This window comes from Miniopterus schreibersii, assembly GCF_964146895.1.
Source record: "Miniopterus schreibersii genome assembly, chromosome: 1".
Lineage (NCBI taxonomy): Eukaryota > Metazoa > Chordata > Mammalia > Chiroptera > Miniopteridae > Miniopterus > Miniopterus schreibersii.
The window spans coordinates 179,812,960-179,840,093 of record NC_138101.1 but is presented as its reverse complement, the minus strand read 5'-3'; the positions used below and the strand labels follow the sequence as shown (position 1 = coordinate 179,840,093).

The window sequence follows — 27,134 nt, the reverse complement described above, 5'->3', positions numbered from 1 at the left end:
AACTTCTTCTGAAAGTTAGTGTGGTATTTTTATTTCGTCTACCCCTTTTCATAGCACAGGAAAAAAAATGAGAACATGTAGAAAGCTGCAGGCACACTGATCCACGTGCACAGATATGAATTACCAGTGGGAGGTTTTGTTCCAATTTATTTAACATAATCCTTAGCTCCGAACTACTGGCTTAAAAGGTGACTGTGTAAAAAGCAGAACAGAGGTCTGTGAGTAGGAGCTAATATGCTAAAAACATGGCCCAGTATTTACTGCGAGTTTAATTTTATCTGTCAGTTGACATTTTCTTTCAGAAATAACATTGTACTACTAACAAATATGGTTTTCTTCTAAGGAAGTTCCCTTTCCCCAAATAACCAGCATTTCATGGTGTAGGTCCCTGATAGAAACTAAGGGGGACAGAGAAGAGCTTTCTAAGACATACACAAGCAAGTTGGAGTTTCCACAGTGAGAGATATACTTGAGTGAATGTGAGTGTGAAATAATATCCATCTGTAGCATTAGCCCGAAAGGCCTTCCTGAGGAAATGAACCTGAACGTGTTTCTGAGTTGGATAAGGCAGCTGGCAGGTGGCGGGAAGAAAGGGAAATTCCAGGCGAGGAAAACGTCATGCGCAAAAGTCGCTTCTGTGGTTTCCCAAGGAGCAGAGTCTCAAAGCCATCCGATGTGTGGCAAAGATTATTTCAGTCGTCAGATCAAACTGAAGGATGATTGACTGTGTTACTTCACACTCCTAACCTCAGTCTTCTCATCCTTCATAGAAGGCGGGACTCAAGGGCTTCTCTGGCCTGTACAGCTCAGAGGCACCACACTTGCACCCAGAACTCGGGCAGCGCTGCACATCAGCCCCATTAAAGAGACGAAAAGAGCAAAGGCTCAGAACCCCGATGAGGCCTCCAGTTACAGGGGTTTTTAAATTAAAAGAAATACGCATAACTTGTGTAGAAAAAGAAATAGCGTATAAAGACAACCTCAAAACTCAAAGCTCCTGACCATAATCAATCGAAATTCACTTTAATAGTCTTTTCTTAAGAGAGCAAAAGAATACGGAGCTGTATCCGTCTTCCCTGTCATGCCAAACCACCATTCAAAGGCAAGGAAAAGGGTGTATTCCATCTTTACTCTGAAGAAAGTCTTTTAGGGGAAACCAAAGGAGGCACTGTGCCTATTCCTGCCCGGTGGGGGCTCTCGTTTAATTATGTACTCCCTCTGCCTGTGGTATCCATAATGAGGTGGGTGTTATGCTTAATATACAACACATTCTTCAGCCATTAGAACAGAGATTAGCAGTTAACTGAAGAGGCCTTCCAAACCTCAGAAGCAATTAAGGTATCGCTCACACCCAGCTTTAACACCAATGCACAAATTCTCAAGCCAGGTGTTACTTTTACACAAAAACTCGGAGGACATTATCATAATTTACTTGTAACTAATTTAATTGCAGAATTCTCTATGTATAAATAAATTCACATCTCGTAGCAAAATGTAATCCAAAAAATAAAACCAGTATTAAAGAAAGATTGCAAGACTAAATATTAGAATTTAATGAGGTCTATTTACTTACAAACAAGTCGGTTCTTCAAATTTAGCTCCTGCCAGTTCCATTTCCATTTCTTTAGATAAACGTGTGGAATTAAAGAGCCTGTCCACTACTGATGGGAGTGCCCCTGGTAAAACAACTTGGGAGGATCTATTACACTATCCCATGACCTGACAACTGCCTGGAGAAACATATGGCCATCTGCAGGGCCAAGGGCAAGGCTATTCTTTGAAGCCTTACTTGTAATCAGGATCCATCAAAAACAACCTAGAAGTTCAGCAATAGGAAAATGTAAAAACAATAACAAAAAACAATTACAGAATATTCCCATGACTAGTCTATATAACATTAAGCAGCAGTTTAAAAGGATGAACTAGATTTACATGAACATGGACAGATCTTGAAAGCACGTCACTAAATGAAAGGAAAAGTTACTGAGATTCAATACAATACCAATTATCCAAAGTTTTTTTTAATCCGTATCTGAGTATATGTTTTTATTATTTTTAGAAAGAGAGAAAGGGAGAGGGAGAGAGAGAAACATCGATGTCAGAGAGAAACATCAACTGGTTGCCTCTCACACGCTTCCCGACCAGGGATCAAACTTGCAACCTAAGAATGTGCCCTGCCTGGGAATCGAACTTGCAACCTTTTGGTATACAGGACAATGCTCCACTAATTGAGCCGCCCAGCCAAGGCTATTACGTAAAGTATTAAAACACAAAAATACAACACTTGTATATTATAAACTGCAAATCAACAAAGTGTTTGCCTCTAGAGAGCTAGCAGAGAAACCGGGAAGGAGGTAGGGGAGTGGGGAGTAAATCTTATAGACTCGTTTATTACTCCTGTTAAAAAATTAATTTTAAAAAATGTATTGCAAGGGCTTTATAGGGTTATTAAGTGACCTAGTGTTAAAGAATAAGGTGAAGTAAGGCTGTCTCTGCAACCACTGCTGAATTTTTTTTTTTTTTAATCCTCACTAGAGGATACTTTTTCCATTGCTTTTCAGAGTGGAAGGGAGAGACAGAGAGAGAAGCACTGATGTGAGAGACACACATCGACTGGTTGACTCCACATGCGCCCCAGGCCTGGCCTGCAGTCGAGGTACGTGCCCTTAGGCCGGAGTCGAACCAGGACCCCTCAGTCCCCGGTCCAACGCTCTAACCACGGAGCCAAACTGGCCAGGGCAACCACTGCTGAATTAAAAGCTAATCAAATGCAAGAAGACAAACTACCAGGAGCAACCCTAACACCACAAATGAAGTAGGGGCTTTTTTGATGAAGAACAGAAGGCTGTCAACTTAAACGACCACGTGTGGCTTCAGTTGGTATAATTAATTATTACTAGTGCGAGCCTGCTCACATACTCTTTTTCCCAGGCTGGAAACTTGGCAGTAACTGAAAGAGAGCCGAACAAAGCAATGTTAAAATTATGTTATCATCACTAAATTAAAACAGCCATGCTCCCTTTAACCCCCAGGAATTCTTCCCCACGGGTAGCCTATACTGATGTGAGAATGCAAATGCAAAATTTTAATAAAGGTCAGCTTATGATAACAATGATAAGCAGGGTCCCCTTCAGGTAGTGGACTCTCCAGAAAAATCAGGGTCTGGAGGGGCAACATTTACCCCTTTTATTTCCAACCCTCTGGGCAAAACATCAGCCAGACTGTCTTTTACACAGCCATCTAACTACATTCCTGAGGGAGGAACAAATGAACTCTCAATTCAGAAAATTGCATCACCAATATTATATCCCTCCAACAACAGATGCTGGAGTGGGAAGGGAGGGAGGGAGGGAGGGAGGGAGGGAGGGAGGGGTTGGCCAGTTTGTTGTAATACATGTCATTAATGTAAGATATGCTTTAAATGCAATCAGATGCATCTTTCTCACTTTTAGTTACTATAATGCCTTAAGATTTAATAGAAAATAAAAACTAATTGTAGAAGAGTAAATGTCATTATATAGCTAAATATAAAAAGTAACTTTTTTATAAAAGTTACAAGCAGCACACTGTATGACCCCAGTTTTGCTTTTAAAATATATACATGGTTACATAAAAGAGCAAAACTAAACGAAAGCTACTAAGACATTGTTAGTCCCAAAGAACAAATGACCCAGTTTCTTCTACAATAAATGACAAGAAAAAAAGGGAGGGAAGAGAAGATGTTACAGAGTAAGAAAGACTTGAAGGAGAGGAATGCAATGTGTTAATTCTACTTGGATCCAGATGCCAACAAACTAACTGTAAAACGACATTTCTGACACAATGGAGGAAACTGAACATGGACCACAGGGCTGGCGAGTAAATAATAAATAATCATCTGAATTTCATTACAGTTAATGATATTGTAACTAATTTTTTAAGTCATTATCTGTTAAAAATACTACCTGAAGTATTTACAGGCTCCAAGGTATAGTATCTGGGCTGTGTTTTAAAACTACAATCAATCAATCAAAGCAGGAAAGAGAGGGATACAATAAAAATGACAAAATGTCTGTAAATGTTGAAGCTAGATAATGGGTACATGGGGCCTCATTGTACTGTTCTCTCTGCTTTTGTGTATGTTTAAAAAATCTCACAAATAAAAAGTAAAAATGCTGGCAGGGATAGTTATCTCTGGTGGTAGACACTGAGTGACCTGGTGGGAACTGATGACTTTTACTTTGATCTGTGTGCCTTTTAGAAACATCCAGATTTTATACAACCAGTATGAATTACTATGGTTACTTGGAGAAACAAAAGTTCCTCTTTTAATGAATAGACGGACGAACAGATGGATGGATGGTTGGTTGGATGGATGGATGGTTCTTTCGATGCCCAGCTCCATGGATTTAATTTTCTCTCTATAGACCGGTCAATGAATTATACTTGTATTTCCACTACAGGCCTTATTATACTTAGTAATTTATTATAATTTTTAATTATGTCTTGTCTCCCCCTCTAAAAAAACAACTTGATTACAAGGGGAATTTCTTTTTGTATTTATGCCCTAAGCAAAAAGATCTCTCTATAAAATAGGTGTCAAATAATTATTTACTTAATTGAATTAACTGTTTCACAAATAAATCCAGGGAGGAAACAAGCTGCAACAGAAGTAGAACATCTTACTTCGGCTAGAACATGCCCAGAGGTCTCCATACAAAGACCAATATCCATCAAAGGTTACCTAGTCAATTTCTCAAACCATTTAACTGAGGGGGGAAGGGGAGATATCAGCCAGTAGCAGAAAAGGGAATTCATTTACTGAATTAAGTTACAGACTTTAAAAAAAAAAAAGACTCCCTGAAAAGAAAATCAGTCCATTAGTTCTTCAATAAGCATTCATCATTTAACATCCTGAAGACTCAGCCACAGTAGCCATCAGTCCACTTTTTATTTATTTTTTATTAAGGAAACCATTATGGGAAGAACACTGAGCTGACCCTGTGCTGAGACAAACAATGGCTGGGAAACATCTCTGGCTCTGAAGAGGCTGACGTCACGTGGAAGAACGGCATGTCCATACCTCTCATGTTCTCCTTATCATCGAGTTGCTGGAGATCTTGATATGCGTTGTGCAGGTGTGAGCAGTAGCTTTTCTCAAGCCTACTCATCTCTCCATTGCCTTGCTTAAAAATCATTCCCAAAAGACCACGATAAAGTCTCCCTCCCAAAAGCACCAAGACCCACAAAACATGCACACTGGGCTTCATCCCCACATGGCCTTCATTTTGCAGGCATTATTTTGATGAAAGCGACTCAAATAACAGTGAAGATATTTACAACTTCCTTTTACATATAAAATGTGCTTTGGTTTTGACAAACATTAAAATAAAGTCAGGTTTCAAAATAAAGTCCCCACCATGTTTCCCAAACCCTTTGAGAAACATAAGTATATCATGAAGAATTGGCAGATGCGAGCTCCCCGCAAGTGTCATCTCTAGTTCCACCCTGTGATCTGGTCCCAGAAGCCAGGTCTTCAAAAATGCTTTCACCCACCCAATTTACCAAGGCAGGCCAGAGCCGGAGGGGGAGGGGCAGAGCACACACAAGTCCCCACCCTGACCTCCACCCACATTCACACACGCAGTTCATGCTGCTGCTTCTCTATTTTCTGACTCCTTACTTTATTTACACTTTGTTCAAATCACTCCTGTTAGCAAATTTCAAATTACCCAGACAGCTAAGAAAGTGGGTCACATGGTAGCATCATAAAGAATCATACTCATACAGGCCCTGGGCTCAAAAAAAATGACTAGGTACTAGGAAGTAAGGCACTCTTCCAAGACAACTGATTTCAATTCCTGCTACCATGTGTTCTATTTGCCATTAGAATGAGTTTAAAAGAGGCAACTCTATTTGATGTGGACAGCTGCACTCTAAATTTCTGAAGACCGTCAAGATAAGAATTCAGTGAGAATAAACTGTTCTCATGGAAGAGAAAACGGGCATGAGGGCATTAGCAAATGTTTGCTAAGCCAAAAAAATCCATATGATTTTCTTTTTTTAAGAACAAAGAAGGCTTTGCATAATAAATAAGCATAATGAAATAATTCTGAGGTGACCTTAAGGCATGTCCAACTCCATTCAAATTAACCATGGCCAAAGATAAAAGGAACACTCTGCACTCATCCCTTTGCTACTCTAAATGTTTAATATTTTCATATTATACTTAGCATTTAGTTCATACAATTTCATCTAGTGTTTATCTTTCAAAGTTATCTACCTTTTGTACCCTCAATGCCATGAAACTTCAATTTAGGTTGAGCCAAAGACTCTAACAAGTCTACTCAAGGTGAACATTCGAGTTATATTCTTCCCAGAGTTAATATATTCAAAGTCCTATTATTATTTAATCCATTGTCTCTGTCACTGAAAACTGTACTGGATGTGGACAGCTCTTCTTTTATGTTTTAACGAAGATATAATCTGTTAGAATAATGGGAGGAAAAAGATAAGTTGCACCACGGCAGCGGGCGTGAGGGTAAGGTCACAGGACCACAGGCCGCCAGACAGGAAGGCCATGCTCTCCAGGCTTCCACTTTTTAACTGACCTCTGAATCTGCTTTAGTCCTTCTATTGCCTGGGTGGCCAATGGAAGGCATTATGATTATTAGGTTTCTTGCTACCACCACATATAACACAAGAAACGTCTAAGAGGGTGCACTAACATGCAGTTTTCTTTTCTTTTTTCACTTACTAAATGGTTGGAACTTCCCATAAAACAACAAAAAGTATGTCTTTACTTTTGTGTATTCTACCAGCAACTATTAGTCTAAGTAAATGTGATCAATGTTATTCATTTTACTTTATTTTGAAGAAAAGAAATAAGTAGAGAGCTTTTTAAAATTTCCTCAACTAAAATCTGAAGCCTGGGATGCAATAGCTAAATGGAAATAACTGAAAAGTTTAAATAATATCTCACCTACCTATGAGTACATAAATATCTAAATAGGAAAGGGAAAATCCAAAGCAAAAACATAATACTTGGGAAAGTGCTTAAAAGACATAATTTAGTCAAAGATAATTATCAATTAACATTACCCTATGTTTTTTGCTGGGTATTTACAAAGAATATAGCAATTTTAAAAATTTTTTGAGGGAAGAGAAAAATGTGCTTTTTTTTTTAATCGTTTATTGATTTTGAGAGAGAGAGGAAGGGAGATAAGAGAAAGAGAGGAACATCAATGTGAGAGCAAAACATTGATCGGCTCTCTCCTGCAAGCCACCTACCAGGGTTCTAGCCCACAACCCCAGCATGGGAATCAAACCTGCAACCTTTTGGTACATGGGACAATGCCCAATCAACTGGACCACACCCACCAGGGCAAAAGTGTGCTTTCTTAATTCATTTTTATAATTCTAGAACAATACTACTCAAAAAATAAATGAAAAGATACAAGAACGACAGATTTAATAAGATACACACAGAACAACATATAAAATACAAGGTTTTGTGAGTTGGGTTTTTGTGTGTGTGTCATTTTGGATTTTTGTTTTGGAGGAAGAGAATTGTTTTAGGGTTCCCTTAAGAAGAGAGCACTTAGGAAAGAGTACTATACATTTAGGAAGCCAAGAGAGTGTTGTGCCAGCAGCAGGTCTAGGAAACTGTCCCATCGTGGCCTCCTCTGTCATTTGTCTAAGTAGGCCTGAGCACGTATGAATGCATAAAAGAAGAATCTCCCACACAACCTAACAGATATACAGTGCTAGCTCATCAGATACTACTGCCAGTAAACAAAAAGTGATTTAAGTCTCAGGTTATTAAACTAAGTAATGAATTCAAAAGACAAGGTGTGGCTGCGACATCAAAGCTTAAACAAGTTTGGCCTCTTAATAAAGTTAAAACTTAAGGCCTATGCTAAAAACTGTCACATTCAAGCATATCAACCAACACTTACCGGTTTAAAAGTGTTTAAAACACCATAAGACATACAGAGACTGCACTGAAGGTGCACATTTCTACACAATGCAATCCCCAGGAGTAAAAAGAAAAAAACAATCTTGAAAACAGCTTACAAGACTGAGGTGAAAACTAGTGGGCGCTCAGCAATATGCACTGATTTTTCTTCTTTCATGAAGTAGCTGAGCTACAGCTCTCTTGGTGGAGCATGCCTGGAGGCTGCTACTAACCACTACGGAATTCTTGATGGTTCCAAAGATGCTACCCTCTCAAAGACAGTTTTTCATTTGTGTTGCTAATAAAAAACATAGGAAAGCGTCCTAATGTCGTTTAAAAACATTTTTGGAGATAATCACTCCCCAATTTCTCTCACTGAAATTCAAGGAAGGTCAGAAATAGCATGCCACTTTGAAAGCAGTGTTCCAATTACCCAGGGGGCTTCAGAAAAGAAGGCCTAAACTCTGCACAAAGGTTTAAGGGGGTGAGATGCTCAGATAACCTTGACCAGCCTTGACAGGAGGCAGCTGCTCCAGAAAAGCTGGCCCCTTAGGCAATTGGCTTTTGCTCCTGACAAAGCAGCCAATAAGGAAACTCACAAGACCTTTGTTTCAGCATCTGAGGTGAAGGTTAAATACAAAGAAAGAAAACCAAAGACACCTACACAACCCCAAACCACTGGTTTTATTTGAATTTACGAGTTTAGCATATTACAGCATTTTAAGCTTGTAAAAAAGTCTCTTTCAATCAAAGTAAGCTGTTAGTTTTCTCACTGAGAATACCCTTTTACAACTAGTTAAAATATGCGAGGAATGTCCACTAAAACATTAGGACAGGCTACGACAGAACTGGGTTTCTGCCTCGCAGTACCCAAGCGCAATCACTACAAGATCAAATATGCACGTCAGTCAAGCAGATCATCCAACCATCTCCCAATTTTTCAGGATAAACTTGGTACTCCAAAGCACACACTAATGCACCGGGGTTGGCAAGAGTCTCATTTAGAACAGGGTCGGGGTATAAACTCCCACCAAATTTTAAGAAACACAGAAGATTTTTTTGAAATGCATTTACTATGGAGTGGAAACGTAAGTAGAGTATGAACAAAAACCTTCATATTATTAATTTAAGTAGCCAGGAAAAATATCTATTTTATGTATAAAGATGACAACTAAAAATTGCACAGGCGCTTCCCCTCTTCTCCGTGTTCATGTCTGTCTCTCAGAAGTAAAAAGATGGAGGAGGGAAAAACCAATAGGTAAAAAATACAGGATTCATATTTGCTAAATCGAAATTTGCTGTAAGTAGCAGGTCTTCCAAGAATGAACACTTGAGAGGCATTCCCTTCCCCCAACAGCACTTTGGGACTAATCCACCAACTCACCCTTTTCTCCTTCAAAGTTAGTAGTAGCAGGTCTTGCTGTGAGTCCAACTCAAGGTATTCTCTCAAAACCTAGATTAAAATAATTACAAAGTTTAGTATAACAAGTTTCTTTTCAAAGTCTGAAAAACAACTGTACCTCATAGAAATAAGGGAAGGTGGGGGGAATCACTGCTACAAATCAAATCATAATTGTGAAATGTTCTCCTTTACCTCTAAAACCCTCTTTCATTTGTAAACTCTGTATGTGCAGCTCAAACATTTAAATTTTTTTTAATAATATATCTTTATTGATTTCAGAGAGAGGAAAGGAGAGGGAGAGAGAGATAGAAACATCAATGATGAGAGTCATGACCAGCTGCCTCCTGCACGCCCCCAACCTAGGGATCAAGCCTGCAAACCCAGGCATGTGCCCTGACTGGGAATCAAACCCCGATCTCCTGGATCCTAGGTCAACATTCAACTGCTGAGCCACACCCGGCCAGGCCAAACATTTAAATTTAAGTCAACTAATAACAACTCCCACTTAAACAACAAATTCTTAAACCTAGCTATTCAGCATCTAGACAAATGGGGAGAGCCCAGCCGAGCGTGGCTCGGCGGTTAAGCGTCAACCTAGGATCCAGGCAATCAGGGTTCAATTCCCGGTCAGGGCACATGCCCGGGTTGCGGGCTGCAGCTGATCACTGACTCTCTCATCGTTGATGTTTCTATCCCTCTCCCTCCCTCTCCTTTCCTCTCTCTGAAATCAATAAAGATATATTTAAAATAAAATAAATAAATAAAATAAAATAAAATAAAAAATAAAATAAAATAAAATAAAATAAAATACAAATGGGGAGAAATTCAAGAACCTGTAGGAGTAAGGACCCCCATCCCTCAACAAGGTTATTTTGATGTAATTAGTCCATAATCTGCCTATGGCAGCCACTGTTCCAAACCAGTGGTTCTCAACAGGGGCCAACTTTGCACCCCAGGGGACATCTTAAAATGCCTGGACATTTTTAATTGTCACAACACAGGGAGGAGATATGCTGCTACTGGCATTTAATGGGTAGAAGCCAGGAATGCTGCCAACCATCCTACAATGCACAGCACAGCTCCCCACTACAAAGAATTATCTGGCCCAAAATGTCAACAATTGTAAGGTTAAGAAACTCTGTTATAAAGCAACCAACCAGTGTAACTATTCAGAAATTCTGCAGTTCTCCCACAGGTCACTTCAGGTAGGTCTGTAAGTTCCCAGTACAGTCACAATCATTTCCTGTGACTGCTCAGCTTATTATTAGTTAAAAGAATGAACATGACCAATATTAATAATTTACAGTACATGTACCTATTCTAAAAATACTAAAATAGATCAGACTAAACATGTCCATAAGAGGTTTCAAGAAACCAGTTTTTAAGTGTTTGCTGAGGTGAAACAGTATTTCGAATTATGTTAACTCCCAAGCCCTGTTCTCAAACATAAAACGGAAGCTAAGAGTAAGACGAACCAAAACTTGTTCTCACTCAGATATTCCCAACTCCTGGTGAGGAAAAGAAGGAAAGTTCCTCTTTCCAGCCTGTCACCTAGGAGATTAGGACTCCCATCTTTTATTTAGCCCAATATAAAGGTACTTCGCAGCCTACTTTAATTGCATGCAAAATGGGACCTACTGAGGGAATACTACATCCCCACACTATATGATCTTATGTAATACAGCAGAACAGAGCTCAGGAAGACGCTACGACAGGTCTTTGCTGCCCTACCATAATCAAATGGTATAAACATCAGAAGAAAACTTTGGGGAAAAGAAACCTAAAAAGAATATTTTGAGTCAGATAATAAAATTTGCATTTTTTACATAATTGTTCTACAGGTTGCACCCACAGAATGGGTCAAGAAACTTGTAACACTCAAAATACATACTCTGTTTTGTTAATCATAACTAATGAGCTATAACTGTTAACGGTGAAAGGCACCAGATGTTACCAGAGAAGTAAGACCTGGGTCCTTGAGTTTGGCTAAGAAAGAATTCAGAGCCAAGAACTCAAATATAAGTGCAAGTTTATTTAGAAAGTCACAGAGGTACAAGTGAGCCAGCTGGCTGTGCAGACTCAGGAAACAAGTTACAGAGGCAAAAGAAGGGCCCTTGGAGCTTAGGAGAAAGAAAGCAAAGGGAAGAGGGAGGAAAGGTGCCGGTGTGCTCTAGAGAGACCACCTGAGGGAAGAAGGGGGTGGGGAAAGGTGTTTGCACTGGGTCGTACATCTTAAGGGGTTTTATCTATTTTCCAAAGGCAGGGATTTTAGGGGGAGTCTCAGGGAAGGATCTCAACAGAATATTCATCAGCTTTCCAGGTGTGTCCTTTCAGGGTCGTGGCCTCTACTGATTGGTCAACACTAGAGTAAGGGGTCATTAGTCACTGCAGCTGGCCCTGAAGTTGGCCACAGCGTTGCTTTGTGTGATTTTGCTGCTTTTTTAGGCCTGGAGCTGAAACACAACTGAGGCCTAAATGTTATCTCTAGTTTGACCAAAGCTGTCTCTGTGTTCAACAGACCCAAGGCTTTGTTCCTAAGAATATTTGATGCAGGTGAGCACTTCACTGTCCTGTGAGCCTGATGCGCAAGGGCTTGTGTGGGAGTCACTCGAGGCTATTCTCCAGCCCTCTTCTTCCTCCTCTGAGGAGTCTGCCTCATGCCAGGGGAGCAAACGTCAGGGCAGGGTCCAAACAGCGTGACCAGTGATATGCAGCGGAGGAAAAGCCACCCTGGGGTGAGGTCCCACCCTCTAATACTTGTTTCCCCATTGCTAGCACCTGGAGCCTTTCACCCTGGTGACCTTCTGTACCTGGCCTGTGATTCCTACTCTGTTCATGTCTGTCTAACTGCCTGCTCTATCACAACTAGCTAATTACATACATAAGACATACCTGAGAGGTGATGTGCACTCATATTCCACTTAGGTACAGGAACAAGCATGCAAATTTTAAACTCAAACAAAGGATATAATTTTTGAACACACTTAGAAAGATTCCATGAGAATTACTCCATCCCACTAGATAGCATTTCCATGATGTGGCCTATGGGCTTATATGCTACTCACAGACTGATGGCTTCCTCTGAATCCCCGGTGCTATAAAGGAACCACCCAAATCAAACTCAAGCACAAGCATCCCCAGGCAGAGCGCACCTGGGTAGGTGGTGGGCAGTGGGTAGACTGGTATTCATACTCCCAAGCACTGGACGGTTTGGCAGACCAGACAGAATCTGTGGATGAGGCAGGGCTCCAATCTGGAGCTCCCTACCCAGCCTTGGGGCCCTTTGTACTAGCTAAATCATTAGGAAGCTCAATTGAATGATGTGCTTTTCCAAAGGGGGGCTCACACACACTCTAGGTTCAAAATGCCTGCTAAAGCAGTGTAGAGCCATCGCACCTCCACCATGGAAAGAAGACAACTGGTGAAGGTAGCCTCGTACAAAAGCCAGAAAAATAATGACCTGGTCAAATAAGACTTCTTAATATCCATCAATGACAGAGAGAACAATTCAAGCAAAGTAATGTCAGGACCCTCAGACCTTCCTTTCCTTCTACCAAAAAAAAAAAAAAAAAAGACCCAAAATTACTCAGAAAGTTAAGAAATATTAGTATATAATATGAAATTTACTTCCATTTTTGCAGATTTAAATTGCTCTTTGAATAAAAACTCATCTTGAATTTCAAAACATAAACACTTCATTTTTTTTTCTCTCTTTCTCAGCAGTAAAATATATTCTGTTCCAAAAAAGAAAGGTTGCTCAATTTCCTGTAAAAAGCAATCCGGAGAAGGCCACCTACACTGTAAAAGCAGCGAGAGAAAAAAAATAAAATGCTGAAGAAAAGCCTGTGTGTGTGGGTGTATACTAAGTGCAATGTAACTGCCGCTCTGGGTTTTTAAAAGCTTTATTTCTTGATCCTTCTGAGAAACATGGAAATTAGGGTAACTGCTAAAGAGAAGATTGCCCTCCAACCTATTTAAGGAAAACCAGCCTTCTGATGGACTTTAGTTCTACCAAAGAAAAGAAGGTATGGGGTGGGGATAGGGGCAATTCAAGGCTTTCACCCATGATTTTCTGTACTGAGGGGAAAAGGCAGGTTCTACCAACCAGACAGCTGCCATGTGCTGTTCTCAGAGCGAGCGAGCAGACTGCTGTGACAATTAACCTTCTCTGCACAGCTACTCCACCCGCATTCCAAATCACACACATTTTTAGAGTAGGACCAGCTTGGTCCTAATATGCTTAATCCTAAACTTTTGGGCCTAGCCACACACACAGGCACGAGCTGACGCGATTATGGATGAGTACAGCATCACATCTGCCAACCCATCTATCAGATTCCCCTTACCCTGCGGATACTTTCTGAAAACTCCAAATTCTAAGGCAGCAATCAACCAGCCCAAAACTTTTTCTTAAAAGCCCATTGAAACAGACTCAGTTCTAAGGAAGATGCAGTGGGGTGAAAAGAGAAAGCTCAAACAGTTCACCAGCAAACTGAGGAGACAAGAACAGCATAGCAAAGTAGGGCCAAGCGAAATGCAGCATTATCACACAACTGGAACACTGTAAATGCCTCGTTTCTGTAAACCAGGCTTTCCCACCGAAAGAAGCAGTTTGTTTCAAAGGCAAAACACAGGTAATGGGAAATAAAGGATGAGCAGGGAAAAGAATGCATTAATGAGGGGCTGGGAAATACCTGAAAGCAGAATACCAAAAGACAATCAAGATATAAGAGGAAGCCACACTGACAGGGCAGCTGCAAGTCAAGACAGCACAGGGAAGCAAACCCCTTAAACCTTACAGATGGTTTGTTTGATAAGCACACGAATTTGAAGTATGAAATCAACTAACGGAAGGGGGGGGTTTTGTTTAACAATCTCAGACCAACCTACAAAAAAGAAGTTGCCAGACTAGCATAAATAACTCAATTTCCCTGAATCAGTTGAGAGTAGGTAGCCAACACAATGGAATATCACCCCTACAGAGTTTACTGAGTAATTGCTATACACAAGGACACTCTCCTACAAAACTACAATTATGACCATCAAAATCCAGAAATAAACACTGATGTAGTGCCATCGACTGATCCACAGACCAGATTTGACTTCCTCCACTTATCCCAGTGTTGTCCGTTTTTGTAAAAGGATCCAGTCCGGGGTCTCACGTTGCACAAAGTATTCATAGCTTATTAGTTTATTTCCATCTAGAATTCCTTAGACTGTCCTTGACTTTCACACCTTGACCATTTTGAAGATTCCAGGCCAGATTTGTAGAATGTTCCTTTCTTATGATCAGACTCAAGTTTTGAATTTTCAGCAAGAATGCCACAGAGGAGCTCCTCTCATTGTATTCTATTGGGTCATATACTATCTCAATTTTTTCCCCTGACTGGTAATGCGAATTTACATCACGTGATCAATAACCTTTCACCCAATATTTGTCCATTGATAATAATTGGCCAAATTATGATAGCTGCCAAAAAGTGATTTTCTAGTCTAATCATTTCTATCATTTTAGGGAGAAAAAATGGTATTTAGAAACCAAGATCTGCCCGGCCAAAGCATCTCACTTGGTTGAGCATTGTCCCATGCATGGAAAAGTTGCCATTCAATTCCTAGTCAAGGCACATGCCTGGGTTGCAGGTTTGACCTCCAGTCGGGGAGCGTACAGAAGACAACCAACCGATATTTCTCTCACACATTAATGTCTCTCTCTCTTTTCCTCCCCCCTTCTCCCTCTCTCTAAGCATGTAAACATAAATAAATAAATAAATAAATAAATAAATAAATAAATAAATAAATAAAAATAAAAAAGAAACCAAGATGTGAGTGTGCTTACTGCAACTGGATTATCACTGTTCCCATCATCTGAGTAGAAACAAACATATATGCACACACACTTACTTCTTTATTTCTTTCTATGGATACGGAAACCCTGAGTTCATACGGAAACCCTGAATTTCAACGCAACACCACAGGGTTCATTCCCGTTTTCACCTTTCCCTTTCCTATATAAGTAGTAAATCTGGCTCCCATCAACCTCAATTTATTTCCTTATTGGATTCACATAGTACTATCCCTACCTCTGATCCAGTATCAGAAAGAGCCTGTTCTCTCTAACTAAAGGGTCAGTATGGCGGAAACCTAGAAAGACAGAAACGTTTTAGGTAAGTCACTCTACTCCCGCCAAATCCCACAGAAAAAATTGCAGCCCTACACCCACCCCCATCAGCAAATGCCGAGTAAAGAGCTAAGAGTTCTACACTCACCTGGGCGTGACGAAGCACTCCTATTAGGGACAATACAGAATGGGGCAAAAGTAGGTTTACAGCAGCTCATATGGAAAATAACACAAGAATAAACCCAGGTCTGACTCAAATCCTCTACTAGTCTTCAAAACAGAAAGAAGGCAGCAGGAGAAAGGGAGTTAGGATTCTGAGGATCAGATCCTTCAGGGTATGTGCAAGTCTAGGCCCAAAACCAGGGAGATACACTCTTCCTGAAGGAAAGGAAAGGGGGTAGGGGCACAAATCTGGGCCATACTTGACAGTGCAACATGAACGATCCTTTAGGGAGCGTTTCCATCACCATCCATAGGCTACAAATTCTGGTTCAATTCAATCACTAAATAAAATCTCCTCTTCAAGGGCCCCAGGAAAATTTTCATTACTAATTGCTGTTTTGTTTTGAAATCTGGGACAAGGGAGAGAAGACTAGGAACCCATTCATGAAATTCCAAACACAGTTGACAGTGGAACTATAAATCACCTAGCACACAGCATGAGCCCTTCTTAAAGAATGTCTGTACTGGGATACTACAACAGAACAGCAATACTTCTCTGAAGGAAAGCCCAGACACTTTGGGAAGCTTAAACACCCTCTACTAGCTGGGGGTGTTTTACAACTGGGAAAACACAAAAAGATGGATCTCTGTAAAAAGAAAATAAAAGCAAAAAGATAGTGTATTTATCTTCTAAAAAAACCAGACATAACTGCATTTCTGGTAGGAATTAAAGTCATTACTAAGAACCCAAATGCGACCTGGAAATGTTTCATGATCAGCACTAATGATTTTGTAATCATAGTTCATGCTTTCTAGTCTATCTTTAAAATGGAATAAGTTTTTCCATTGTTGATTTCCAGGGCGTGGAATATAAACTGAATCAGAAATAATGTTAAGCCTAGCCTTCCCCCCACCCAAAAAGAAGGTGGATAAACTCTATCTTCCCTCTCCTGTCAGCCTAGGCCACAGACCAAAGGAAATCCTGCAGAGCAAAAGAAATAAAAGGGCCTGTGCAAGATGGTGCAAAAATAATTCAAAACTCATGCAAACTCCACGTGGTAGCCTGGAACTGTCGACAACGCATAAAGGTTAAGAAATGTACGATCACCCTGTCAAAACAATAAGCACATGAGAAGCACACACACAAAATAAATCTCCCAAGATAAAAAGGAAAGGCATTTAACAGAACTCCACAGAGCCTGGGCCTTTTTTTTTTTTTCTTTAGCTTTTTTACTTTCTTTATGAAAAGCAATCCGGTGCTGTTGAAATCAGCATCTGGCATTAGAAGGACAAGAGACATTATCCCGAGGAATTCTGAATGAAGACAACAAACTGGATAAAGTAATCCACAGGCGCTTGTTTCCTTCATCCTACTGTATCAAGCTTACACAATCACAAGACAAGGAGTAATTATCCTCGAGAGTTAAGGAAAACTAGCCCAGCTTTAAAAAGAAAACTTAAAATCTAAAAAATAAATAAGAAAAAGAAATGTATTACGTTAAGATCAAAAAAAGAAAAACCCTGAAATGTATTCAAGAGTTTCATTGTAAACTCCCAGATAATAAATCCTGGGTAAAAAAATCAATGTAGCTATTGGACAAATAAACCCTACCAAGCTAATGCAATTAACTTGTTATTGAAACAACCCCCTTATCAAGGGACTGCAAGACTTGCCTTTTTTTTTTTCTTTTTTTTTTTTTAACTCTAATGGATTTGATAACTCATGGAAACACAAGGAAAACGTTCTTCCCAGAAAAGTACACACCAATGGTTCTTGGGTCCCAAGCTGTACAAATCACTTCCTCTTCTTCCTTGCCCTGCAATTCTAAGCATAAAAATCCTACACAGAGAGACAGAGGCAAGCAAACAGTGTCTAGGATAAGGCAGTAGTGGTGATGACAAAAGAAGTCAGTCCTTCAACAGGCTTATTACCTTCATCATGGGGCTTCTTCATGAAACTCAGCTAAAGTCACCTCCACCTACCCACTTACTCGAGCCATTCTAGCACTCACCTCCCAGTCCTTTCTTTCACCCCCATGTCCATTCTGTCAAGGCCTATAAATTCTCCCTCCTGGAGACATGATGGGAGTCTTTGCCTCCTCTCCATCTCTCCACTGTCACCACATTGGTGCAAGTCACTGTCACCTCTCAATTAGACAAAGGCCCCAAATTCCTCATCAATCTTTCTACCCACTATCATTTTCCACGGAGTAGTCAGACTGACTTTTTAAAAGGTTTACCTCTAGAAATGGCACCCTTCCAAACAGACAGTCCCAATCTCCCACAGCAAGGCGCAGGCTCTCGTGACATCTTACAACGTGTGCCACCTACCCTTCGTACCAGGAAAGTCACTTTGGGGATTAAAGTGACAAGTGGACATATTAATGGCAAGCCTGTGGCCTAAAAAAAGTAAACAGATCTTTAGAAAGTGAGTTCTTCTCACTGAAAGAACCAGGAGCCACGTGTGCATGGTGCTTTTGACTCCGGGGGCAAAGGCACGAGGTAGAAACTGCCGCCACGTACAGGAAACACATGGGATGGATAACGCAACCAGATAACCAACTGATAAACATCAGGGAACCTGTGACAGCACTGAGAAGCAGTCAGACCTAAACGACAAAGAAAATCTCAGCTATCTCAAAAATGAATGTTCTCACCCAGCCGGGCGTGGCTCAGCAGTTGAGCGTCAACCCAGGATCCAGGTGATGGGGCTCGATTCCCGGTCAGGGCACATGCCCCGGTTGCGGGCTCCATCCCCAGTTGGGGGTGTGCAGGAGGCAGCCGATCAATGACTCTCTCATCATTGATGTTTCTATCTCTCTCTCCCTCTCCTTTCCTCTCTCTAAAATCAGTAAACATATATTTATATAAATAAATAAATTAATTAAATAAATAAATAAGAGTGTTCTACTTGCCACAGCCTCAATTAAAACTGAGGTCCACCTGTACCCTCACCAGCCAAGCAAATCAGATCTTAATTGAGGTGCAATTATTTGCTGTGTTTAAAAATAAGTATGGACTTTGATTCAAACCCTTCTTAAACACCAACAGGGCATGAGGTTCTGAGCAGAGAGCTGCAGAGTTCCAAAGGTCACAAAGGCGTAGGCTCCCCTCGGAAAAGTTTACAATCTATTTCATGGGGAAGGATACGTAAAAACAGCAATAATACAACTGAAGTGTTGGTTGGTACAACTTCAAGGATGGCAAAGAACACAAAGTTCAGAAGATGTACTCAATGGGATCAAGGAAGAACCATGGATAAGTTTCCAGTGAGCAAAGAGGAGAGCAGAGGAAAAGCATTTCAGGGGAGGAAACAGAATAAAGACAGAAAAGGCTGCTATGCACAGTGTTTGAGTAAACAAAGCACATAAACCATAGAAATACATTTTAAATATCAAATATACACAGAAACACTTAAACTCTAAAGGCTGCATGGAAATTTCCCCGAGAGCCTCAGGATATGAAATGGCTTTCCTCTCCAGGCAATGTCTGTCATCTAGCTTTGACCTAGCCCTCCATAAAGCCAGGCAGCCAGATGCCTACTTCAACATCATTTCTGGCATCCCTGGACTTGTATGGGACCAATCACCACATGATTACAAAGATGACCATCAAACCTCCATCCTAACAAGTTATGAGCACCAGTTGTGAGCACACGGCATGGCCCTGGGAATTAGTGTTATAGTGTGAGTAAGCACCTTCAAAGATAGAGAAGTATTCGGATGAAACTAGGAAGATTTATAACTTGATCAGGCAGCTGAGGTATAAATGAGCAGTATTTTAAACGTGTGGTGGTGCTGATACCTTGTGTATCTTTGTGGTCATCTTCATTGTACAAGGAGAAAGGTAGGTTAGCAGAGTGAGTGCGTGTGTGGTTTTCCCTCCAGCTTTACTGAGATATAATTGACACTGTATATAACTGTATATAATAGTGTATAACACTGTATTAAAGTGTACAACATAATGATTTGATATGCATATATTGGGAAATGATTACCATAATACATTTAGTTAACACCAATCTTCTCACATATTCCAAATAAGTATTTCTTACTGTAAAAGAAAATGCTATACTTCTAACGATGAATTGGAAAAGTTCACTTTATATGCCAAAAAATAGTTCAGAACTTTCAAACAGTACCTAAATGGGAAAATAACTTTCAACACATTAGTCTAAAGAACCACAATTACATTTCAGTTATTTTATTCCATTTAGGCCATAAGCCTTTCAGGAAAAGAAAATATTCTATGTGAGAACTGTTCACACTTTGTGAGGCAGAATGCAAACATTGCTACCTCAGACGACAAGACTGCTCCATCGTGTGCTTGCAGAAGATGTTCGAACAGGATGAAATGGTGGATTTTACACTTATAAAGCTACCTGCACAAAAGAAAGTCTGAACACCTAATGCTAACAAAGCATTCCTAACAATCCAACTGCAAAGAGAGTAGTTCACGGACTGAAACCACCTGGAAGGGCAAAGAGAGGGTGAGGAACTGGTGTTGGATGACTGGAACCACTCCACTGAGGTTTACACAACCTGCTAAGGAGCTGAGATTACCCTACAGGCAACAAGGAACCACCAGAGGTGTATGAGGGATTGTCACAATCAGAGCCAAATGTGCATATATGTGCACACACACACTTTATTTCCCCCTCCAAAAAAATTCAACAGTGATGAAAGAGAGCCTGAAAGAAGAAAGGCACTGAATAAAGAAGTGCTGGGAGCAAGGCTGCAGCTGCTTTCTAGGCGAGAAATTGGGGCTGAACCAGGAGAGTGGGAATAGAGAAAGGAATGAATGAAGAGAGGCTTAGAGATAAAACTGACAACACTTGGAAAACAATTAAATGTGGTGACTATGGTGACTGAGGAAAATGGAACCACAATCAACCACAATCTCTCTCATGAGGAACTGGAGAGCATGGAGAGCTGATGTCCCCACTGCTGATGCACCACCACAAAATGAGTAACTACACTGTTCTCAAAAATAATGCTTTTATCAAGGTTCCATTTAACTGACCTTTGAGAATATGACTATTTATCTTCAACAGTCTGAAATCATCCATTAGCCACACAGAAATCAGTCCTAGAAATAGGCTCAGCTCTAAATGTGCATTTTGAAATGCGTCAATTAAGTTTACGTGAAAGACCCGTCAGTAAATAGTTTAGATTTACCAAAAGATACAAGATATTCTACAAAAGAAACATTCCCAAAATGGGATGAACTCAAGTTTCTCAATAATGAATAGCAGTTGCTCAATGAATTTATTTCGTAATAGGATACGTTTCTTGTTCTACCTAAAGACTTTTAGTTTTAACTCATTACATCACACTTCAAAAGATAGTAAACCTTTTAAAATGACACATGTAATATAATATATGGTAAATTATTAACAATGCTACTCAAAACAATATAAAAGTATATATACACAATGTAATCAAGTTTAATGCCTAATACAAGAGCTAAAATGATAAATTATACCATTTTTATCATACCACCTTCCTTTCAATCCCCCGCCCCCCACCCAGACTTCCTGAGGAATACTTGACAAATAAAATTGCAGGATATTTAAAGTGCACAACTTGCCCTGCAGGCGTGGCTCATTGGTTCAGCGTTGACCTATGATCCAGGACATCGAGGTTCAATTCCCAGTCAGGGCACACGCCCGGGTTGCGGGCTCGATCCCCAGCAGGGGGTGTGCAGGAGGCAGCTGATCAATGACTCATTCTGTCATTATTGATGTTTCTCTCTCTCTCTCTCTCTCTTCCCCTCTCTGAAAAATCAATAAAAAATATATTAAAAGAAAATGAATACTGCTTAATTTGGTGAACAGAGGAACTGAAGCTGTTTAGGATAATAGGGAAGGTACACCCTATTTTGATTAGAATCAGCCAGAAGCTCTGAGAAAAAGATCTGTGCCTAGTAGAACAACTCCCTGAAGAAATCTAGGACAATATGTTGGCTGGGAACAAAGAACAAACTTGGGTAGCAAGTCTTAAGCTCCACCTATAGAAGTATCTGATCAGCTTCAACACCTTCATCACCCTTGCCAGCCCTGATGCCACATGCACACCGCGTAGCTTTCTTGTTTCTTTGAAGATAACGATACTGCCCTAGTAATCTACTGGCTGGGAACAGGACTCGCCTATTCTCCATAAAATGCTTGTCTGCTTGGAAATATATTTGTCATTGCAGAACAACTGATTTTCTAGCAGACATCAATGTTTAGAAATGTCTGTTTAAGCACATCAGATTTTCCAAAATCTGATCAGCCCTGGGCAACCAGAACACTGGTATTGATGAATTAAAAGTCCTGCAAGCATGAGTATGGTCCAGTAACATCTGATAAATGAGCTTTTGCAAACTATGAGCTCTACAACATGTTAGAACACAATCTGTTCTTCTGTTGCCCATAGTGTACATTCAATTTTGTTTGAAACATTTCTTACTACAGATTTCCTTTACTCTCAAATACTCATACTTTTCTATAAAACACCTACCATCTCTTTACCACAATTACCTAAAATATGGTGATTTTCAATTTTTTGTTAGCCTCATCTTACCCTTTTCTTAGCCCTGATTAAGATGTGGTCCTTCATGCCCTAGCCGGTTTTAAGCGTCGGTTAGAGTGTCGGCCCGCAGACTGAAGGGTCCCAGATTCGATTCCAGCCAAGGGCATGTAACTCGGTTGGAGGCTCAGGGCCTCATGCAGGAGGCAATCAATTCGTATGTCTCTCTCATATCTATGTCTCAATGCCCTCCCTCCCTCTCTCTGAAAAGCAATGGGAAAAAATATCCTCGGGTGAAGATTAAAAATAAAAATAAAAAGATGTGGTCTTTCATGAAAATATGAATACAACAATTTGATAACTCTGAAGGAGTTTTAAAAGAAAATAACCCAAAATACTTTCACTAGAAACCAGAAACACCTCACTATATCACGACAGCATCTCTAACGACATCTTTAATAAAGAATTCAAGAAAACTGCAGTCCTACACTTCTCAAGGTTTTAATCAACCAATCATAAGTTCAGCTATTTATCTCATGTATAATAAATTCTAAAGCCAAAGCCACAATAAGTTATCAATATGGTAAAGCAAATGAAAATTATATTCATTCATTCAAAAATTACTGAATGCCCAGGATGTGCCATTTACTGCGTGCCTTTTAGATACTGAAAAGTCAAAGAGAGTGCGCAGCCCCTGTCTTCAAGGCCTTTACAGTCTAGAGGAGCAAGCTAGGCAGTTAAATAAAAAATTTCAGTAATACTGTAACAGAAGTATATGTTATAAAGTAACTAATGCTAGGAAGCCAGAAAAACCACAGATGCTAACATTTAAGCTGGTCCTAAAAAGGAAAATAAAAAAAATTATTCAATAATAGAAAGGAGTGTTTAAGAAAAAGGAGCAGCAAGGGTCCCAAGGAATTTCCACACCACTGGAACAAACAAGGCTCGGTGAGGAGAGACAGTAAGGAGAGAGGAGTCAGCGAGGAAGCCATGTGGCCTGGTACTGTGGGAAGGCATTCGGACTTCACCCTATGGGCTATGGGGAATTCCTGAAGCATTTACCTGCAGGAGCCTGTCCTCAGGAGATACTGGTTATTGGGAGTCACTGCTCTCCCTGAGGTCCCCAAGCCTCTGTGGCTTCCTCCTGCCTAGAAGGTTGAGTTGGAGGGGTCAACACGCAGCGAGACAAGAGGACACTCTTCCTCCACACCTAAGTTTACACAGGCTGAAAATAATCCTCAGGGTCTTCTTGGTTCCCATTAGATATGGAATGGCTTCAGTTCATCTAAAACTTGTGGAACCTTAGAACGGAAAGGGTACCAGTAGAGCAGTCTCACCTCCCATCAACTGTCAGAATCTCTTCTATACACCTCGATAAATGACTACCTATTGGACACCAAGTAAAATCTCCTCCCTGTGTCTTCTTTCCCTCGAATCAGTTGCTATAGTTCTAACCAGGCATCATCTGAAATCCTTCCTAAAATCTCCTTCAGTGTGGATCCTTCCTTTGGATGTTCTCTGGTTGGTCAGAGCTGGGCACAAAGAACCCCAATGTTCTCCAAACACAGCAGAGTATTATCTGCACATCAGGTATGGGATGATGCTCCAACCAACTGAGCCACCCTATCAGGGCACCAAATTTTTATATGCCTTCTGTAATCAGAAGATCCTAACACCTAGAGCAAGCCACACACACAAACACACACACACACACACACACACACACACACACACACCCCTTTCTTGGCTATGTACCCACCCATGTCTTTGATTATTAAATTTAAAACAAACTTTAAGATGTGGCCTTTAATAACTATTTTTAAATAGCTCTGTATTCAAAATATTTATTCAGTCTATCTTTTAATATCTATCCATATCTAGGTACCAACTAGTGTTCACTGGGAAGTGTGGGCACACCTAACACAAACTGATGAGAAGGTACCTCAGAGGAGAAAATACTGAGCTAGGACTCGAAAGAGGTTGAATCCTGGGCCAGACCACACAATTCACTCAACCTGGCTAAGCCTGTAAATAAAAGACAGTAAAACTTGACCAGTCTAAACAATGTTGCTAAAGGTATGTATCAGTAAGATAACATACTTGCAAATGGTTTTAAACTAAAAATTTAACAAGCACCACTCAGCTGCTGTTCTGGTTAAAAACTACCAAGACAGTTTCCAACTAAAAACAAGTAATGTTCCTCTGTGCACTTATCTGTGAAGTTTCGGCACTTTCTTCTTCCCTTCCTTCCTCCCTCTCTCCCTTTCTTTCTTCTTCCCTAATTTCACAGACAGTTACTGTGCTTCTACCAGACAGCAGTTATAGCTCCAGACCCGCCTGCGCTGTCCAATATGGTAGGCAGTAGTCACAGGTGGCTATTAAGCATTTGAAATGGCAGCGTTCCAAATTGAGATGTCCTTTAAGTATAAAAAATGCACTGGATTCTGAAGACTTGGTGTGGACCAAAGAAGGTAAAATGTCTCAATTTTTTATACTGATTACATGTTGAGATGATAGTGTTTTGGATATGTAGGTTAAATCTATTATTAAAACTGTCTCTTTCTTTTTACTTTCTTTCAACATGGCAACTAGAAGTTTTAAATATACATAGGCTCACATTATATTTCTGTTTGACAATGCTACTCTAGACACTGGGGATATATTAGGAAATAAGACCAAGTCCATACCCTTATGGACCTTACATTTAAACATCTATGACCTTAAAATATTCAGGGGAAAAGGAAAACTGAAAAACAGCAGCCATGTCTAGAGAGGACTCTGGGATGGAGGCAGGACACACAAGAGCTGGATACACCTTCCCGTCAGTCCTTCCTTCTACAGAAGGTAGGACCCAGCTCCTAAGAATAACCAGTCAGGAAAATGGGGAGCTATAACCTTGACCGTCTGGGGGAAGATTGCTCCTTCCAGGCTGGGTGCTTCTGAGACATGGCTTTTAATGCAAACTAGGTGAGGGAGAGGGCTTTTAATTTGGGGCACAGGTAGTTTGGAGGCATCATTTTTAGTACTTTGGATTATGGCTCAAAAGCACTTTAAAAGGTTTCCAATTGTTAGAAGATGTTTCCTAAGAAAGATACCTCTCTCTGCATTCCGACACCCTCCTTTATTATGAGAGTTCATCATTTTTCCTCCCCACAGGTCCAATTAACTTGGCCTCTCCTCAATACCTTAGTTCCCCACATCACAGACAGAGTGCTTCTACATAGAGAGCACCAGGCAGACTTCAGTCTGTGAGCCCATTATAGCAATCTGAGAGTCTCTGCTGGTCTGAAGATGACAGTCGGAGGAAACTCAAGTCAAGATAACTACCTACCAGTTAAATGGGAGGTGACTTGTTTTAAGATTTTAAGGAATTTCTGGAGAGTAAGCTTAATTTAGATCAAATGGGCTTATTTTTCAATAGCATTTTTTCTACCAAAAAGGCATCTTAAGCATTTGAATTTTATATTCCATGTATTAGGAACTTACCTTAAATTCAAACCACATTAAGGCAAACATTTTGCTGGCCCATGCATCTTTCTGGCAGACTTTCAAAGAAAATCAGGGCTTTCAAGAGATTCTCAATGCTGTAAAATGCTCTAATGAGTACAGCAGGAAGCTGGGAGGCTCACGTTTCAAGGCAGATAGTGTTATTTCATATTCAACCCATCTCTGTCCTCTGCCCATGCTGCTCTCTCAGCTGGGTGTGCCCTGTCCCCTCTGCCAACGTAAATGTTACACCTCCCTTAAGGTCAAGCCCAAAGCTCAGCCTCACACAAATGGTCCCCAGTAACCCGAAATCTGAAATAATCTCTCTCCTTCATTTTCACAGGAACCCAATCAAATAAAGTATCGTACCATATATTATTCCACCTCTTCTCTAGGTATTTCAAACACATATAACTCAGAAAGAAAGCAATAAAAAAAAAATCAATATGATGTCTAAAAATACATCACCCTCTCTTTCAATTGGCTGAGATTTATCTGCGCTTCGTTCAGCCACAAAGATGAGCGAACACCAGGGATACAAAAAAGATACAGTCCGAATCCCTTCTTCCCTGGTAACTGGGAAAAGCCTCACAGAAAAGGTAACATGAGCAAGGAATTGAGGACTGTGTAGAGATTAACCAATAAAGTGGGAAAGGCATTTCAAAGGCAGCAAAGCACATTGAAAGAAATGAGAGAATGTGTTAAAAAACATCACATAGAACCATTGAAAAAAATTGTATCTTCCAATATATTAAATGATTCATGAGAGCGTTCAAGGCTCTTCATAAATAAACTCCAACCCTCCTCCGCTACATTTCCCACAGCAAAACACAGTGAGTCAGGGTGGGCTCTCCGGAACCAGTCTGGGGTCCAATTCTACTAAGTTTTACTTGGAAGGTGTTTCCTACCCTTTCAAGTTTCTTAACCTACCTGTACATTAGTTTCTTCATTTGTAAAATGAAGATGATCTATCTCAGAGAGTTATTATGTTATTGTTATAAGGAAATGAATTAAAGCAAACAATAATTAGAACAAGTTAGGCCAATAAATGCTGACATCATCATTATTTACTTCCCATGCTAGACACTGCAGCAAATCTGAAGTTCTTATTCCCAGCACTTGCCCATGCATCACCTGAAGAGCTCCTCACATGCTCATATCCCGCCTAGCAAGACACTGTTCAAAACCACTCCCTGCAGGAGCTCCATGGAGCCTGCCCCCTCCCTCACTCCCTAGGGAATGAATGTCTTTCTCCCTCCTCTGAATTCCTGGCTCTCTTAGGAAACTCATCACTCTATTATCACTATGCCCATGTCTGACCTCCCCTACAAGGCTACAAAACAATCTTTAAGAGGAGGGATTCCAGGAGAGGAGAAACAAGATCGTGGTGTAGGTAACAGCTGCACCGTCGCCTCCCGCAACCACATCAAAATTACAACTAAAACACAGAACCACCATCACACAGAGACTCCTGAAATCTGGCTGCACAGAAGCCCTACAACCAGGGAACTGAAGAAG

General features: G+C 40.4%; 1 protein-coding gene across 8 annotated transcripts in view; it reads right to left on the bottom strand.

Moving 5' to 3' along the window:
• SIPA1L1 (signal induced proliferation associated 1 like 1) overlaps positions 1-27,134 on the bottom strand; it is a 392,555-nt gene that overhangs the window by 233,794 nt on the left and 131,627 nt on the right. For all 8 annotated transcript variants that reach the window (XM_081116818.1, XM_081116817.1, XM_081116822.1 and 5 more), the window contains one exon: positions 9,321-9,389. The gene's annotated coding sequence lies outside the window, so the exon portion shown is untranslated. The remainder of the gene's footprint in view (positions 1-9,320; positions 9,390-27,134) is intronic.